Source organism: Solanum verrucosum, unplaced genomic scaffold (assembly GCF_900185275.1).
Source record: "Solanum verrucosum unplaced genomic scaffold, falcon-dt-bn FXZP01000229.1, whole genome shotgun sequence".
NCBI classification, from domain to species: Eukaryota; Viridiplantae; Streptophyta; class Magnoliopsida; order Solanales; family Solanaceae; genus Solanum; species Solanum verrucosum.
Window position 1 is genome coordinate 4,421,984 of NW_026020011.1, and position 19,686 is coordinate 4,441,669.

A 19,686-nucleotide genomic window follows, 5' to 3' on the forward strand; every position below is an offset into this window, starting at 1 on the left:
CTTCAGTTTTTCGTGTGTGTTAACCCATGAATATTGTGTCATAAAAAATCACGCTTGATACCAACTTTATTAATAAGTCAGATTATTGACATTCTAATTAGGCATGTCCAATTGAAGCATGGCTTAGATCGAATGTCTAAATGAAATATTTTGACAAGTTTAACAATCTATCATGCCGAAAAGAACCTCTATATGATTGATAAATCAATGAAAGAAAGCATGATACCAAACAAAGTCTTACATCATATGTCAAAATAAGCGCATATATTAACTAAAATGAAAATTTTCAGTTCCCAAGTCCTTTTAAAGCTATTCCTCAACATCTACAATCGCATATCATACACACAGACCTTCTTGTTTGCGAAACAAGCTGCAACCTTGTTGCCTTCCTTGTTCCAACACACTTCAAAAATGCAGCCATCACCATTGTAAGTTTTTACAATCTTGGCCTCCTTCATTGACCATATATTCATGCATTTATCCAATGAGCCACTTGCCAAGTACTCACCGTTCGGACTAAATGCAATAGAGTAAACAGGTTCCCTGGATTCAAAATGGAAAAGAACCTACTTAGTGAAAAACCAAAAACATTAAACAGGAACGATACAAAGATTGTGATGATCTAAAAGAAAGATACACGCATATTGATAGTTCAATTGAGTACTAGTAAACAAACCCCATAATACTCGAGCCTATCAATATTTGACATTTAAATAAGTGTGAATTTTATTAAGAGTGCCTTACTATCTCTTGTGTCCGTTCCTAGTAGACATAATGAGTTAACATCCATTACCTGTGACCGTTTAAGCTGTGAAGAAGACGTTTTAGTTCAACATCCCATAGCTTCACGGTAGAGTCAAATGAAGCACTACACAGACAATAAAGCAAAACCAATAAGTTCAAAGAACTAAAAGCAGGGTAATGTAATATACAATCGAGAACCTTGTGCTACCACTACATGAGAAAGAATACTGTAAACATGACCAGTAGCAATAGATAGCATACCTTGCCAGCAACAACTGATTATTCAGATTGCTTGTACCAGCGCCACTTGGACTCCATTTGATGGTATGTATCTCCTAACAAAAACATATTACTCAGTAGCTGATGTCTGATTTGATTAAATGAATCAACAAAGAAAAAGAAAGAACAAAAATAGATACTTTGCGATGTTCTCTGAAATCATGCAAGCAGACATCCTGTTTCATGCTCCATATCTGCACAAAAACAATAAATTATTGACCAAATCCTCGAGGGGCAGTGGCACACCATGCTGCCTCTCTACCTTATCCCATTTAAATAAAACCAAGCTTATGTCTGCTGCACGTTTCGAAACGTGACATGCGCCTAACCTTTAGAAGGACAAGATAGGAATTACCTTAACTGTGGTATCATCAGAGCATGAAGCCAGCAAGGAACCTGAGGGGTCCCACTTGATAGCATTGATTTCATTATGCAATGGCGAAGTAAACAACCTTTTAAGACTATTCACGAAGGATACATCAACTAGTAATTCAACTTGCATAACATCTTAAGCATAACCTGATGTCCTGAGAACGTTTTGACTGGTTTGTTCTCTCCAACTTTACAAACATATATCATGTTATCAGCGGAGCTGCTCGCAAAAGAATCATTGTTTCGCCAAGCAACATCAAGCAATGGACCTGCATGGGGTTGTACAACAACAGTGAGAACATAAGCAAAACAAAAAAAAATCTATCCTTGCTCAGATATGAGGTAAAATATAAAGAATAATTGAGACAGAACACCTGAATGAAAATCAAATTGCTGCTTCGATTCTCCAAACTTCACATTCCAAACAACAACAGTGGTATCAATACTACCGCTAAGGAGATAATCACCTTTCTTGTTCCACTTCAAAGATATGATTGGCCCTTTATGTTTGTTAAGAGTACTAATCAATACCCCTGTATGAAAAGTCGGTAAGAGAAAAAAAGACACGAAAAGTGGTGGCAATTTATACATTCAATTTTCAAAATAAGTTTTTCCTCAATGCCCCTTACCAGATCGTTTCCAGATTTTGACTTGGCCATCGTAAGAACCAGTCGCAAGCAGGGTGCCCTCGCTCTGTACAAGAAAAACTCATATAAACAAGATCAAATAATAACAAGAAAATCAAATATGTAACCACAAGCAATGCAGTCTAATTTCAGAAAGTCCATCAGAAAAGTATAGATCAATGGAAGTCAGCCCAAAACAAGCAGTAGAAAACTCACATTCCAGTCAAGAGACGTAACACCCTTGTTTTCCTCAGTTGCTTGACTTTCCAAATGGTTCAAAACCAAAACATTTGGGATATTTGAATTACATGGACCATCTCCAATAGTCCAAATTCTAGCAGTAGCGTCTCCAGACCTAACGTGTTATTACACATGGTTAGCTATAATAGACATGATTCATTAGGCGAGTCTAAAACTACTCTCAACCTTTTAACTAGGATAATAAAAAACAGAAGTATGAATATGAACATCAGTTGATTCATATACGAGAGCAAAAATGAAATAAATGGTACTAATGCTTACCCAGATGCAAGCAGTGACCCTTTTGGACTCCAAGCACAGACAAAAACCTAGCACGAGTTTAAAAACAAAAGAGAATTGCAATGTTAGTATAGAATACAGAACACAGAAGCTATATATTAGATAACCTATTGAGAAATCATGGCGAACCTCAGATGTATGTCCTTCCAAAACCATTACATCATTCCTTTCTCTGTCTTGTTCACGCTTTTTTTCTTTCTGTTGTTTCTCCATCTCCCTTTCTCTTGTAGGTTCTCGTTTGTGGTCAGCATTCGCCTTATCCTTCCCCCTAGGTTTATCTTTCTGAACCTTCTCCTTTTTCTCTTTTATTATTTTCCGCAGCTCATCTACATCCTTTGTAATGAGATCCAAAGGCTCTAGAGGTTTCTCTACACTCGATCGAACTTTAAGGTCACATCTACCATTTTACCTATCCACTTACAACAAGAAACTAAATCTCCATCTACAAATTGCATTACCCAATTGTAAAACCAAACTTTGACAACTTTTGAAGTACACACAAATGGAAAATACCTAAATGTGAGGTTTTGAGGCCATAACGAAGATGGGTTTGGGGGTTTCTGCTATTGTTGTATATGGGTTTCATTTCTATTCAATTTTTTTGCTTAATAAACAAAAATTTCAACTAGGGATGAAAAAGTTACAATCTATCAAATCTATGAATCAACAGCCAAGAAAACAACAAAATTGAGAAATCAACAATGTCAAAATGAACCCAGAAAATTGGGAAAAGCGATTTCTACACATCAATCAGTTGAAGATTCAGCCATTGAAGAACATACCTTTGAGCTTTGTTGAAATCGATTGAGAGAAATTTATAATTTGGGCTAAAAGGGAATTAAATTTGTGTAGATTTGGTTGATTTTTTATTTTTTAATTTGGATGAAAATACGGGATACTCAATAAGCATCATGTTATGTTCACCTTTATTTTTTTTGTTTGAAGAAAAATGAATTTATACAACTAGATAGAGTTGTAATCATTTTGAAATTTTATTGAATTCAAATTCATAAAATAATTTGAACTAAATTAAATTTAGGATATATTAGTTTAAATAAATATTATAAATTAATATAATTAAATTAATTAGTTAAGTTAAATAAATATGAATTTAATTAAAAAGTTTGATTTTAATGAGCTAGCTTGTCAAATTGAGTTACAAATGATGAACACAAATTGTTAAGTTCAAATATGTCATTTTATTGTAGAGGTTCAATTTGATGTCATATGTCAAATGACAGGGTATGCCAAAGCTAATATGATCATGTAACATGTCAAAATGACATAGCATGTCCGGCAAAATGAAAGGTTAATAATAAAAAGGGCTAACCCATCGGTGGTCCCTTAAATTTGACACCAAATTTCACTTAGACACCTTAACTGAGTTTTGTTCATTTTAGACACCTTATGTAGGGTTTCGTTGTGTCATTTGGACACTTTTTTAACAATCACCCAAAAATATAAAGTGTGTGTTAAACACTCGCCGATGACGTGTCAAAGTGACAAATTAAACAAAGACACATGTCATATATATAAAAAATAATTCTAAACTAATGACTTTTAAATAAAAAGAAAAATAACCACTGATTTGATGACATGTGGCATTTCAAACTCAAAAATAATTTTTTTTTTTAAAAAGAAATTCATTACTTCTAATTTTCATCAGGAAACTCACCCTTGTCTTCTTCACCCAAGCAACCCAGGCGTCTTCTCCACTCCATCCATCCCAACCCCAACCGCTCCTCCACCCCCACTAGATTGTCCATCATCTTTACCCCCACCCACCCCAACCTCAACCCCTTTTTCACTCTATCATCATTTCAAGAAACATTTTCAAAAGAATTTAATAACATTGAAAAAATTAATTTATAAAAGCATAATTTTTTCTTTTCTTTACTTCTAAAAAGAATCAGTTATAACTAACAATGGAAGAATTGTTTTTTTTTTGCATTTCTCGTATGTGCAAAGGATTCAAATATGTGAACAAGAAATAGAGTAATTATTTCGTGGCACTGAAATTTAATTGTTGGATCTAAAGAAAAAGAATGAGAAGAAGATGATGGTTGTGGTGACTTTCAGATCTGTAAAATTAAAAATTGCTTCGATTTTAATAAGATTAATGGCGATAATACAGTGGCGGTGGGTTGATGGTGTGTGGTGGATGAGATAATCACAAAGAAAGAGGGAAGAAGATGAACAGTGTTTTAAAAATAATTTTTTGGTAAAAAAAAACCTTTCACGCGCTGACTTTGAGTGTATTACACTCACCATGCCATGTCAGCGAAAAGTGTCAAAATGACACAACGAGATCCAACATAAGGGGTTTAAAATGAACATCGCTTAGTTGAGGTGTCTAAGTGAAACTTCGTGTCAACTTTAAGGGGCCACCGATGGGTTAGGCCTAATAAAAATCTGGGGTTAAGTCATCTGCGACCCCTTAAAGTTATTCGCATATTCCACTTAGACACATTATCTTAGGTTTGTTCCAATTGAACACCTTTATTAGTCAAAAAAAAATATCTATAGAACATTTTTTGACAATAAACAAAAATTAAAGATTGTGTGTCATACACTCGCCACTGACGTGGCATAATAACTAATGAAAAAATGACATGTGGTATTGGGGCCCATAATATAGGAAATACTCTAAAAGCTATGTTTTCAAAAAAAAAAATACATTTCTTTCCCTTTTGCAGAAGCCCAGAACAACGCACCCACCCCTCGACGTCCATTCTTCCCCATTTTTTTTCTGCCAGAACACACACAATAGTCGCTAGTTAAAACCATGTGCACTCTGATAATCATCCTCACTCCACCTTTTGAACTCTTTAACGATTTTAAAGAAAATAATTTCATATTCGTATTAGTTTTGTCAGAAAAAATGGAGTTTCGCTGGAATTATTTTTAACTCAATTTGATTTTTGTTTTTGATGAAATTCTTTTTCACAACTCAAATGAAAATCTTTATCAATAAACTCTTTTGATTTATTGTGTTTTGACTGGTTATTTATTTAATTAATGTTTTTCCGATGACGATAACAACAACCATGATATTGATAATGGCGGAATGATGATAGAAAGAAAGAATGATGGATTATTTGAGAAAGGGGTGTGTCGATGGTGGAAATGGAATGGTGGACGAGGGTTCTAGGTAATACTATTGAATTGAAAAGTCCCATTGGGACTGCCATTTTTTCTTTTAAAAAAATTATGTTCATATTATGATTTTTCTTTTGTTGACGTGTTCATTTTTTATTGGTCCATAAAAAGATTTTTTTGGCTTCACGCGCCTCTTAAATGTGTATTACACTTGTAATGCCATGTCATCAAAAAGTATTAAATAGGTACATGTATTGAAGGGTAGAGGTGTTCAATAGGTACAACCCTTAGTTGAGGTGTCTAAGTGAATTATGCGAACAACTTTAAGGGACCACAAATGACTTATGTGTATACAAGTGACATGTACCGGTCAATCAAATAACGTCATGTTACTTAAATATGATAGAGCGAAAGAAGCATGTTTCATTCTACAACTATATATAAGGGTCCTCATAATTTTGAAAAAAGGACCAAAATTCTAACAAGAAGCTAGATAGAGCTCGTGGATGAAAGCGTCGCAGATTATCAGACTTCAAGTACAAATGAAAATCAAGTTCACCAAGGTTCAATGTTAACCTCAAAAACTCTTAAATTTATGTTCGAAAAAAAATCAAAAAATTTATAGAGAATATAGCACTCATATATTGAAATCAAACATAATAATTGTTGTAATATTTTTTTATCTTAATTATTACTTTCTCGACACAAATTTATAATCTACAAAAATGTTTAGGATTTTTGTAAAAAAAAAAATCAACAAAAATAACTACATGTAAGAGGTTACACTTGTAATTAAGTGGCTTTAAAAGGCACAAAATATGTTGGACGTAATGCCTTATATTAGTGAGAAAATTCCCTACATTTTAACCAAATTGTTGTATAATTATAAAAGTAGGAACTAAATTAAAATCAAATAAGTGTGTATATATCTGATCCAGCTAAATAATGTTTAAATCGTTTATGGTATGGTGGAGTCAAATTTTAATGGAGGATAAATGGAGTATAAATTTTACCTTAAAAACATTTTTGACCTTTTTTCAAATAAGAAAGAACAAAGTTATTTTAAGGCAAGGCAGATAATTTCACTAGTATTAGAATTCTCATTAGAAAAAGTTACAGTTTATATAAAACTCTTTCAAGATTATTATTAAATTAATTACATAAATGTATATGAAGAAAGGAAATAAAAACAAAGGGATTTTGATTCCAAAATATATGGATTAAGTTCATTTTTAATGGAAATTCTAGTTATTCTTCGATCTTTAGATTTCAATTTGTTGAGAAGTTGACTTGAAAATTTTGATATTTTATGTGTCGATGGTGCAAATAAGCTATACATTCTAAAGATGAAGTATTACACATTGGCCGAAGATGAAATATACATTTCTTCGTTATAATATAAATAGAATTAAAGCTAGTTAGGACAGAACATATTTCATGATAAGTATTTCAATTCATAAAAAGTCCAGTCTCTTGTATTTAGGAATAAGGCACAAGTATCTCCTGGACAATGACCGTAATTCCAGAGACATATCTTAACTAAACTAAGGTCATATTGCCTCGAGCTCATTTGTTTTGTAATTTTATACACTTTTTGGCTTACGTGACACACTCTGTGACTCCACATAGCTGAGGCGCGTGAGAGATGTTTGGACGCCACATAAGCCAAAAAAGTGTACAAAATTACAAAAAGAATGAGTTTTGGGATAATAGAACCTTAGTTTAATTAAAATGTGTCACTAAAATTTCGATCATAATCCAAAAGGATACTTACGCCTTTATCTCTCTTGTATTTACAAGGGACCAAGAGAATCAAAATTATATCAGATTTTGGCACTAGAGCAACACTAAAAATTGCAGAAAAACTTCATCAAAACAACATCATGATTTCACCAAAACAGCACCAAAAATGCATCAAAACAGCACCAAAAGAGCTGGACTAGATATACAACAATAATACAACACAAATTGCACCAAAAGAGCAGAGCAGAAAGATTCAAAACTGCACTAAAATTGCAGCAGAAAAGTATCAAAACAACATCGGAATTGCACCAAAACAGCAGCATCTGAATAGCCTCTAAAACAGTATTAGATTTGCACCAAAACAACCACCATAAAGCACCACAACTGCACCCAAAATAGCAATTGCAAATCACTGAAACAGCCCCAAATTTTACCTAAAGGAACTAAATTTAAGCCGCTAGAATAACACATCCAAATCAGCAATGGAAGCACATAATACCTGATTGTCAGGAACTAGTGAGACTTGTCCATAAACCTCATTAGACGCCGCATCTGCCTGTAATCAACATACATATGCAAACCAAATGCCAGGTAACAAAACTAAGCAGAGAAAACTACATAAGCAAATAATTGAACCAAATATTCAACAAAAAGGAAAAGAGTAAAAACTACAGAACATGTCACACAGTAGTGTTATCAGGTTCAACAAAAAGGAAAAGAGTGAAGTTTATCATACAATATCAGTGAACACCTGTACTAAAGACGTAGTTATAATTAGACATGTCCAAACTTTAGCCTAGTACATTGAACATTTAACTGCTGCATTGATCATCAGGAACCACAACAAGTGCCAGCCATCGATTTTCGTCGTTACGAAAAAACCATAACTGCACCATCATATTAACCTTGAGACCATTTCTCTGGTGCACTGACATCCAGTCATTCAACAACACATAACTAGAACTTGAATTCATTGACCACTTAGCCAAATAAATGTTGCATACTTCAAGTGATGGCTCAATCAAATTGAACTTTATCTTCGACATTCTGTTGCAACTATCTCTTGTATCCAAAATCTCCTTCTCTTGTGCATTCAAGAATTCATCAGGATTAACAACTTGCTTCACTGGTATCGATAAACGCATGTGTTTCTCACTTAAATCAGTACTATAAAGTGGCTTCTCAATCACTAACGACACTTGAGATATTGAAACCCCTAATTCTTGAATCTTCTTCTTCAACTCCTCTGGCAGAACAGATTGTGAAACTCTGTTTCGCCTTTTGAACTGAAGCATTTTCTTGATTTTCTCGGCTTTTTCTTCAACTTTCTCAATTGGCTCTGTGGCGATCACACTCAAAGATTCAATCTTTGGGATTACTGGAACCTCGAAATCTTGAATTTTTTCAATTGGCTCTGTGATCACACTCAAAGATAGGATTACTGCAACCTCGAAATCTTGAATTTTTTCGATTGGCTCTGTGGTGATCATACTCAAAGATTCAATCTTTGGGATTATTGGAACCTCGAAATCTTGAACTGTATCACTAAATTCATTCTCTTCACGAAATTTGTACCTCGACTCTCTATGTATTTTGCTTCTCTTCCTACAAGGAATAAGGTAATATAAGTGTTCAATAGCATCAACACAAACCTCATTCTTTCTTTTTTCCTTCACTTTTCCAATCAACTCTGCTTCTTTTTTCTCTTCGTTTCGTTTTATATAATATTGAATCAACTCTTCGCGTTTTTCCCTCTTCATCTCTTCTTCTTTTTCTTCATCTTCTAAAGAAATTACACATTCATGTGTAACACAAGAAGATGAAGAGTCATTCATATTTTTCGTCCACGATTCACATTGATCATCAAACTCACAACAAGTATTATTTTCTTGCACCATAACTCTAATTCACAAGAAAACAACACAACTATAGAGAATTGTATAATTTTTTTTATATTAATATTCAAGTTATTTTATAGTTATACTAAGTTTTCCTAGTTCTAACAGAAGGAGAAAATTAATGTAACTTGTCTGTCAAGTCTTTGTGTTATTGAAGGTTTAGGAAAGGTATTTTACATTAAATTTTATTAACTCAAGTAAGAAAACAAATTCACGTTTGATTAATTAAGTTTTTCTGTTTTTTTTTTTTATTTAGGATTGTAATTTATGGTAATTTTCGTATAGTTTTTAAATATTTAAATTTTAAATTTTAAAATATCAAATTAATCTGATTCAATTTAGCATGTATATTAGTTGAAGTACGGTCAACAGCTCTCGTTTTATAAAATATTTTGAATTTGTAATTATCTATTTTTGGTATACTTTATACAAAATCTTTTTTTTTTTTTTAAATCTTCTTCTTTTTCTCTTACTTGGTGTGCATATTCACAACTTATTTAAAAGTATTTGATTTCAAATAGGTCTTCTTCTTTTTTTTAGCACTATTCTTTTCTTAGTGAGTAAAATCTGATTTCTCTTATTTGTTCTAATTTGAATAAAGTTATCTGGTAATAGATATTTAGTGAGTAAAATATGTGATTTCTTCTTATCTATTCTAATTTGAATTAAGTTATCTGGTGATAAATATTCAGTAACGTTAATTGAAGTGTTATAAAAAATAAGTAATAATTATCCAAATGGAGTGTATCATATATAATTTAAAATATAATAACATTTTTATTCCTCACTTATTGGTACATTCTCCCGATTTTCTAGTCTCAATTAATTATTTCGGTTCTTATATTAAAAGAAATATGTTGTATTTGATTAATTTTAAATTATATTACCCTCAAATATAAATTAATTAAACAAGTTTAACAAAACACGTGTGATAGTTAAATGATGAAACAACTACTCCATCTGTCTCAATTTATATTACTTACTTTCTTTTTAGTCAGTCCCAAAAAGAAGTAACAATTTAACTTTAAAATATTCATTTTATCCTTAATGAAATGATTTATTACAACACAATTTTCTATCATTCATTTTTAGACCAAAAGTTTTAAAAATCTTTCTTACTTAAACTCAGTGTCGAGTTAAACAACCTCACATAAAATATGATAGATGAAGTAATAATTTTGATAAACATTAAATATAGTGGTCAAATATTCTAAGAACTAAAATCAAAATTGAAACTAGAAGTTTGTTACGATAATTAATACTAGTAGTGGTTACTATTACATAAAACCAACTAAGTATCCACCAAAAATGGAGCTCCAATCAAATTCTCTGAATTTTTTTAATCACTAAAAATCATATCTTTCTTCTCTAAGGTAAATTCAAGAACAGATCAAATTCAACTAAGTGTCATAATTATCAAGATTTTCAATTCTATGATTAATTTTGTCATCAAGAATCAATACAATGGGTTGAAGATAGAATTACAAACAAAAGGCCACAACAACATTTTTATGTGTTAGATTTGAACAATTCTTTGTGTAATACATATTTGGATTAATAATAGAATAAGAATGATCATGTATTGTTGAAAATATATATATAATTTTTTTTGAAATTGAAGAAAATGTGGCCACCACCACCAAATATGAGTGGAGAAAGAATGCCACTACCAAATAAACTAATAGCAGTGTCAATAGATAAAGATAGAGGAAGCCAAATTGCTTTAAAATGGACTGTTGATCATCTATTAGCCAGAGGACAAACTGTTCTTTTGATTCATGTCAAATTAAAGCAATCTGCTAATGCATCTGGTCAATCCACATCTTCAAGTAATTCTTCTAATCTTTCTCTTTTAAATATTTGTTTGTTTGTGCATGTTATGTTTTTTTTTAATAACAGTGTATGTACGACCAGCTTGCTTGGACCTCGACTATCCCATGGAATACCTGCTACCTCCTACCAACACAGGTATCGGGTGACTCTGGGATTTGTTTGTGCATGTTGAATGTTGTAGAAGGACCACTTTTTTACAAATCAATATAAGTAGAAATGTTTATGTTTAGGAGGAGTGTTTTATTGAATACATGTTACCTTTCATCAGCACGGGTACTAGGTAGTTATGGCATTTCTTTGTGCATGTTGAATGTTGTAGAATGACCACTTTTACAAATAAAAAAAAGTAGAATGTTTATGTTTAGGAGGAGTGTTTTATTGAATACATGTTACCTCTCATCAACACGGGGTATTGTTTGTGCCTGTTGATAATGTAGAATGGCCACGAGTATCAAATCAAAATGAAGATATTAAGGACTGTTTCATTGAATACATGTTACCTCTCACCAACACAGATACCAGATAGTTATGATATTTGTTTGTGCATGTTGATGTTGTAAATGGCCACTTGTACAACTCAAAATGAAGATATTAAGGACTATTTCATTGAATATATGTTGCTTCCCGTCAACACGGGTACTAGATATATAGTTATGGGATTTGTTTGTGCATGTTGATGTCGTAGAATGACCACTTTTACAAATTAAAGTAGAATGTGTATGTTAGTAGGCGGAGTATTTCATTGAATGCATGTTACCTATCATCAGCACGGGTACCAGATAGTTATGGTATTTGTTTGTGCATGTTGATATGGTAGAATGGCCACTAGTACAAATCAAAATGAAGATATTGAGTAAATTGTGTCCATTTGGGATCCCATGATAGGAATCAACTTCAAGTTGTGCTTGAAATGTTGTTGATGGTGGATGAGTTTTTGATGTAGTAGCTGAAAGGTGCAAAACTTTAAGCGCGATGAACGATTTACATTTTTATCAAATCTATGCTAGTTATTATAAGCAAGCAAATTTGCAACGTCAAAACTAGCAAAACATGATTGCATAGCGGATAACTCTGTCTACTTAATGAGTTTGAACCCTGTTCTCTCTGGTTTTCATCCCACTTCATCGACCAGTAAGCCACATCCATTGATACTTTGCATGTCGAAGTCTTATTGGACTTATATCAAACTTTTTGTCTGATTTGGTTGTGTTAGAGTTAGGAGTTCATTGCAAAGGTGAGTTATAGTTGATTGCATATCAGATAACTCTGTCCACCAAAACTTAGACAAATGGAAAGAAATCACCTAATGTTTTTTGCTACTTCATTATGTTGTTCTAATAGTGTGAAATCACATTGTTGCAGAAATAACTCTGTACATTTTACATTTCAGAATCAAACCAGAATTCTGATGAAGGTGGATCAGGAAATATTGAATTGGATCAGCAGACAAAGGAACTGTTTCTTCCTTTTCGAGTATTTTGTACACGAAAAGATGTTAGTAACTCAAATCTTTAGATGAATTCACCTATAAATATGTGAAAAGAGTAACAAACATTTCAGAAAATTTGTCAAGTCATACTAATTATGTCCTTTCAGCTTTCGCGTTTCTAACTTTGGTTCTTCTAATCCTTAAAAACACAGATACAATGTTATGATATTGTGCTAGACGACACGGATGTAGCCAGAGCAGTCATTGAATATGCGACTCGAACAGGAGTAGAGGTATTGATTGTTGGTGCTTCAACGAGAGGCGGTCTTCTCAGGTATGACTCTGTATGCTGCAGATTTTCCTTACATTGCTTCATATAGAACTTTAAAAATGACTTTTTTATGAGACGTCATACTCTATCACGAATATATATATGTCTGTTCAATTTAAGACCCTCGAATATTACAATCTTCATAGGAATATGTCGATATGTATGCTACAAACTTGGCTTAGAATGTCTGCATTGCAGATTTAAAGCCAAAGACATACCAGGAGGCATTTTAAAAGGGGCTCCTGATTTCTGTACTGTACATGTCATCTCCAAATCTGGAAAGATCTCATCTACACGTGCTGCTTCTCGCTCCGCGCCTTTTGTCCATCCACTACGTCACCAGTTGATGCAGCCAGTGAGCACCAAATTTGCTCCATTTGATACTTCAACACCCTCTTCTACTAATTCAAGAAGTGAGCCAAATACTAAAAAAGGCAAAGTCCTTCCACAAGTTTTTGCTGCATCCTGTGGTTCATTCTTTAACTGCTTTGTGTAGGTTCATTTCCAGGAGGTCCGAAGCCTGTTTGTGATCCTCCGCCTTCTACACTTCAAAGTGATACAATGAGTTTCAAGTAAGTGATTATTAGAACATCTGGCATTAGGACATCACTCAGTAGCTTAGTCGTATTAGGATCAGTAGTTTAGTTATTAGGATCAGTAGTTTAGTCGTATTAGGATTGCATTACTAATTCAGCAGTTATTATTTATTTAGATTACTTTAGTTCAGTTCGTTTAGGAGTCTTATTATTTTCCCTGTAACTCTATTTAATACCTTGCTGCCTTCATTAATAAACATACTCTTTTCAGCACACATTCAGTCTTTATATGGTATCAGGGCTCTTCACGCTCTAACGAGTACGATCAATTTTTTTTTCTCCTCCTCACGCAGATCAGCAACAATGACCAATCACAATGGTAACAACAATGGCAACAATCCTAGAGTTGTCAATGCTGATTTTTTCTCCTCCTCACGCAGATCAGCAACAATGACCAATCACAATGGTAACAACAATGGCAACAATCCTAGAGTTGTCAATGCTGATAACACGACGGGTACTAATATTATCATTCAATTCAATCCTGCATCCCAATTACCCATCAAACTAAGCGGTGGTCACAACTTCGCCATCTGGAAAGCCCAATTTTCCATGCTTATGTATGGCTACAACCTCTTTGGCCATCTCGATGGAACCACTCCATCCCCCAGTCGCACTATTACTCTCGGCGCAAATATATCTCCTAATCCTGCCTTCCTAACTTGGTTCCGTCAGGACCAACTCATCCAGAATGCCCTCATGGCTTCTGTCAAACCCACTATTGCCTCTACTGTTGCTGCCGCTGACTCGGCTAAATCAGCTTGGGATGCTTTGCATACCACTTATGCGAACAAATCTCAAACCCGAGTCTTCAGTTTGCGTGATCAGCTTGCCCGTGTCACTAAGGACTCTCGCTCCATTACTGAATGTCTTCACACTATTCGGTCCTTTTCAGATGAGTTAGCCACTGCTGGTGCTCCTGTTTCCAATCCTGAACTCATCGTCAAAATACTCAGTGGTCTAGGTCCTGAATTTCGTGAGATCTTTGCTGCCATTCGTGCACGCGATACGGCTATCTCCTATGAGGAACTGTTTGAAAAGCTACTGGACTTTGAACTCTTCCTTCGCCACGAGGATGCTAAGAAACTACCTAGTACCATCACTGCTGCAGTTGCTACTCCCACCAAATTCAACTCCAATAATCGCAACAATCGTAGACAAACCAACAACTCTCCACAATGGCGCCAAAATTCGCGTCCAAGCACTCCACCACAATGGCAGTCCAATTCCAATCCGAACGGTGTTACTCGATGTCAACTATGTGATAGAATTGGCCACACTGCCAATGTTTGCCGCTCGAAGTCTCATAATCACTTTGAAGCGAAAGCCAACTATGCCACTGGGTTTACGGCGGACACCAACCCTTGGATAGTTGACTCAGGAGCCACCCATCATATCACAACAGAGCCGCACAACCTACAACCATACCACGGTAACGAGGATGTCTCTATGGGTGATGGTAACAAAATTCCTATCTCTCACACTGGTTCTACTAAATTAAATGCATCAAATAATGTCTTTAAGCTAACCCACACTCTGTGTGCCCCTTCCATTAAACGCAAGCTTCTTTCGGTTTCTAAATTCTGTCAAGACAATCTTAAGTCTATTGAATTTTTCCCTTTTAACTTTATTGTGAAGGATCTGCAAACGCGGAAGCCACTGGTGCACGGTCGGACCAACAATGGACTGTATGAGTGGCCTGTCTCACATCCCCAAGCTCACATTATCTCCACATCTAGTCCTCTCACTACTTGGCACCAACGTCTTGGACATCCTCACTCTAGAGTTCTTAGGTTTATTTTAAATAAATTCTCGCTACCGTTTCATGAGCGAGACAAAAACTTTCATTGTAATTCTTGTTTATCTAATAAAGTTCATCGGCATCCTTTTACCCAATTATCACTGTCTAGCTCTAAACCACTTCAAACTATTTTTAGTGATTTATGGGGGCCATCGCCAGTCTTATCTCTTGACAAAAAGTTGTATTTTTGTTGATCAATAGACGAAGTACACTTGGCTCTACACACTAACAAAGAAAAGTGAAGTTAAAGAGATCTTTCAAAAATTTCATCCTATGATGGAAAAACATTTTGACACTAAAATTTTATCATTGTATACTGATGGCGGAGGTGAGTATAAAAGTCTTGACTCCTATCTTTCACTTCACGGCATTCAACACCTCTTCACCCCACCCTATACACCCCAACGAGTTGCACTTGCAGAACGACGACATCGTCATATCGTCGAAACTGCAAGAACACTCTTACATGAGGCATCCCTCCCACCCCAATTCTGGTCTTTTGCATGCCATCACACTGTCTACCTCATCAATCGTCTTCCAACCTCTCACCTAGATAATCAATCCCCATTCCAAAGATTACTTCGAAAATCACCTGATTATAACTCCCTCCGGATTTTTGGTTGTTTATGCTATCCATGGCTTAAACCATACTCCAAAAATAAACTTGAATCAAAATCTACCCCATGTGTCTATCTTGGTTTCTCATTATCCCATCACTGTCACTAGTGTTTTGACCCAATTTCTGCAAAGGTGTATTTATCCCGAGATGTGCGATTTGTTGAGGATGTATTTCCATTTAAGACATTGTTCGCCAATACTACCATTACATCAGCTCACCTAGAATGGGCAAAAACAACAATGCCAAGTTCGTCGAACCCCACACCCACACTTCCCATAGTTACTGATCTGCCAACGCCATTAGAAATAGCAGCAAGCACAATTCCAGCTTTCCCATCACCATCTGTTTCATCTCCAGCCCAGTCCGGCGACAACTCAAACTCACAGTCCTTATCCGACAATGCATCAGCAGCGGACGCAACAGATTCACCTCTTACAACTCCTCCCTCTCCAGTTAAATTTTTATCTTCCTCATCTTCAATAATTCCCAATTCCCAGAACCCCTCTCCTATAGCTACTGCCCAGCGTTTAGAACTACCACACCTCCCTACAAACTCACAAACGCAGATCCCAACCAACACACAAAGCAGCTTGTCTCCTCTCCATGTCTATCAACGTAGAAACACCATCCCACCAACACCCATGGCTCCTCAACCAGCCTGTCCTATCCTCGAGTTGGAACTCGCTCTTTCACCGCCTCAATGTCTGTCTCCTCCTACCCGTGCTGTCACTCGATCCCAAAACAATATCACCAAACCCAAACAGATTTTTGATTACCTAGCCAAATTGAACCCCACTGTCACACCCACTACTGTCAAACAAGCACAAAAACACCCCGAGTGGCGTTATGCAATGAAACATGAATTTGATGCTTTAATTAAAAATCAGACTTGGGAACTTGTTCCTCCTGACCCGACCAAAAACATTGTATCCTGCAAGTGGCTTTTCAGGATCAAGAGAAATGCTGATGGGTCCATCGACAAATACAAAGCGCGCCTGGTTGCAAAAGGCTTTACTCAAAGGCCGGGCATTGATTTTCATGCCACATTCAGCCCAGTCGTCAAGCCCACCACAATTCGCATCGTCCTCTCTGTGGCACTTCCTCACAACTGGCATCTTCGCCAGTTGGATGTCAATAATGCCTTCCTCCAAGGCAACCTGGACGAGGAAGTGTACATGGCTCAACCTCCGGGGTTTACTAGTGATGACAAACCAATGCATATATGTCGGCTGCGAAAGGCGATCTATGGCTTGAAACAGGCTCCTCGGGCGTGATACAATGCCCTCACGGGTTATCTTTCATCCATAGGCTTTGTTAAGACAAAATCTGATGCCTCACTACTAGTCAGACATGGTGTAGGTGATACATTGTTCGTCCTCGTCTATGTCGATGATATTCTTATCATTGGGAGCAATACTTTAAGTGTCAATCAGGTTGTCACTTCCCTTGCTTCTAAGTTCTCTATTAAAGATTTAGGTAATCTTCACTATTTTCTTGGTGTTGAAGTGATACACAACTCTAACGGTTTAATTCTCACCCAAGCAAATTATGTGAATGAAATTTTAAATGATGAGCTAATGACCGACTGCAAGAGTGTTAACACGCCAATGAGTGCATCTGAGTTACTCACCTTATCTGATGGAACTCACTTGACTGATGCTACACGTTATCGCCGAGTCTTGGGTAGGCTTCAATATCTATCCTTCACTAGACCTGACATAGCCTATGCAGTCAACAAGCTTTCTCAATTCATGCAAGCACCATCAGACCTTCACTGGAAGGCTGTAAAACGTGTTCTTCGATACCTACGTGGTACCATTCAACTCGGCCTACGCGTTACTCCTATTGATGAATTCAATCTACATGTGTACTCTGATGCAGATTGGGGTGGGGACATTGTTGACAGAGTTTCTACATCTGGTTACATCTTATTTCTTGGTCACAATCCGATTAGTTGGTCCTCAAAGAAGCAAAATACTGTCTCACGCTCCTCCACTGAGTCTGAATACAGGGCTGTAGCTAATGCACTTTCTGAAACCTTATGGGTCACCAATCTCCTAAATGAGCTGCACTTTCCAGTACAGAGCTACCCACAATTTATTGTGACAATCTTGGAGCCACATTCTTGAGCAAGAATCCTGTTCTCCATAGCCGTGTGAAGCATGCTGCCGTGGACTTTCACTTTGTTCGCCACTATGTTGACATCAAAAGGGTTCGTGTTGTTCATATCCATGCCGCTGATCAAATTGCTTACACTCTCACCAAGGCACTTCCTAAATCTGCTTTTGAGTCTAATTTGTTCAAGTTAGGCTTGGTGACTCATCACCTAACTTGAGGGGGCGTATTAGAACATCTAGCGTTAGGACATCACTCAGTAGCTTAGTCGTATTAGGATCAGTAGTTTAGTCGTATTAGGATTGCATTACTAATTCAGCAGTTATTATTTATTTAGATTACTTTAGTTCAGTTCGTTTAGGAGTCTTATTATTTTCCCTGTAACTCTATTTAATACCTTGCTGCCTTCATTAATAAATATACTCTTTTCAGCACACATTCAGTCTTTATACATATCAGTATCATCCTGAATGCCGTAGTTAATATTGGTTAGTTCAGAGTAATAAAAAGATCTAAACTTCATATAGAAAAATCAGAATATTAAAATATTTGCCTTACATTGCTCAAATTGGTTTCCAGTTCAAGCTACTGAATACCCTTTTGCACAAATTGAATAAGAGCACCAGGAGGAACTAGATGTCCATCCATTGTGCTCCTATTGAGCCCTGCCTCGTATCCAAAAGTAAATGCTGAATGTGTGAATCCTGAAAGAATATATCAGCAAAACCAGTAGACCGATTAGATATATACTACCCAAAAGCAAATGCTGAATCGGTACTAGTCCATCACAATCAAATTTACTTCCTCATGGGAAAGAGTTAAAAAGTTAAGTTTATTTAATCCTATCTAAAAATGGAGAGACAGATAGATATTTAAATTTGGTAATAACAACAACATTCAATTATCTGAATTCAAAATTTATTATTCTAATGGATATATGGATCAAACCTAGCAAACAACAACATGTTTTCGATACAGAAAAAATGTTTACTTTGCAGAATTTAACATCATCTAACAACAACAACATATCCAGGGGTGTGGGGGGGAGGTTGGTGTGTATGCAAACCTTAATCCCTGCCTTATGCAGATAGAGGATCCAATTTTCAAACTCGAATTCATGGGGATTTCAGAATAGAAACAGAACATCAATTAAACTTGGATAAATATGACAGATTCTGAAGATGAGAATTAAATTACCTGATTCACTGAGATAGCGAAAAACAATGTAATTGAGGAACTCGGAGGTTAAAGAGGCCATTGCTGTGAATTGTTGGCAGCTTAAACTTAAACAGACAAATGGATTACTACTACATCCTTTCATATATATAGAGGCAAAAAATATGGTAAGTGTGAATTTTGGGATGTATGAAACGTTATGTTGGTTCCAAAAAAGGCATTTTGAATGAATTGTTGAATGACTAAACTACCCTTCAGGCTCCAATAAATATATTTCCTTTTTAAAACAATAACACCCTGGTTTAAATAGAAATTACATTGCCAAGAGTTGAATTGTTAAATTTATTTAATCATATTCTTTGGAGGGTTTGATTTTGATTGTTCTTTCCTTCGAGCTAAGATAGAATTTTTATTAAAACCTATGGGGTCGTTTGGCGTGAGGGATAGAGATAAATAGTGATGGGATAAACTTTTGGCATAATACA

General features: G+C 35.4%; 1 pseudogene; it reads right to left on the reverse strand.

Moving 5' to 3' along the window:
• Positions 1-323: 323 nt before the first annotated feature.
• Positions 324-19,283, reverse strand: LOC125820413 (WD40 repeat-containing protein HOS15-like; annotated as a pseudogene).
• Between the last annotated feature and the right edge of the window lie 403 nt (positions 19,284-19,686).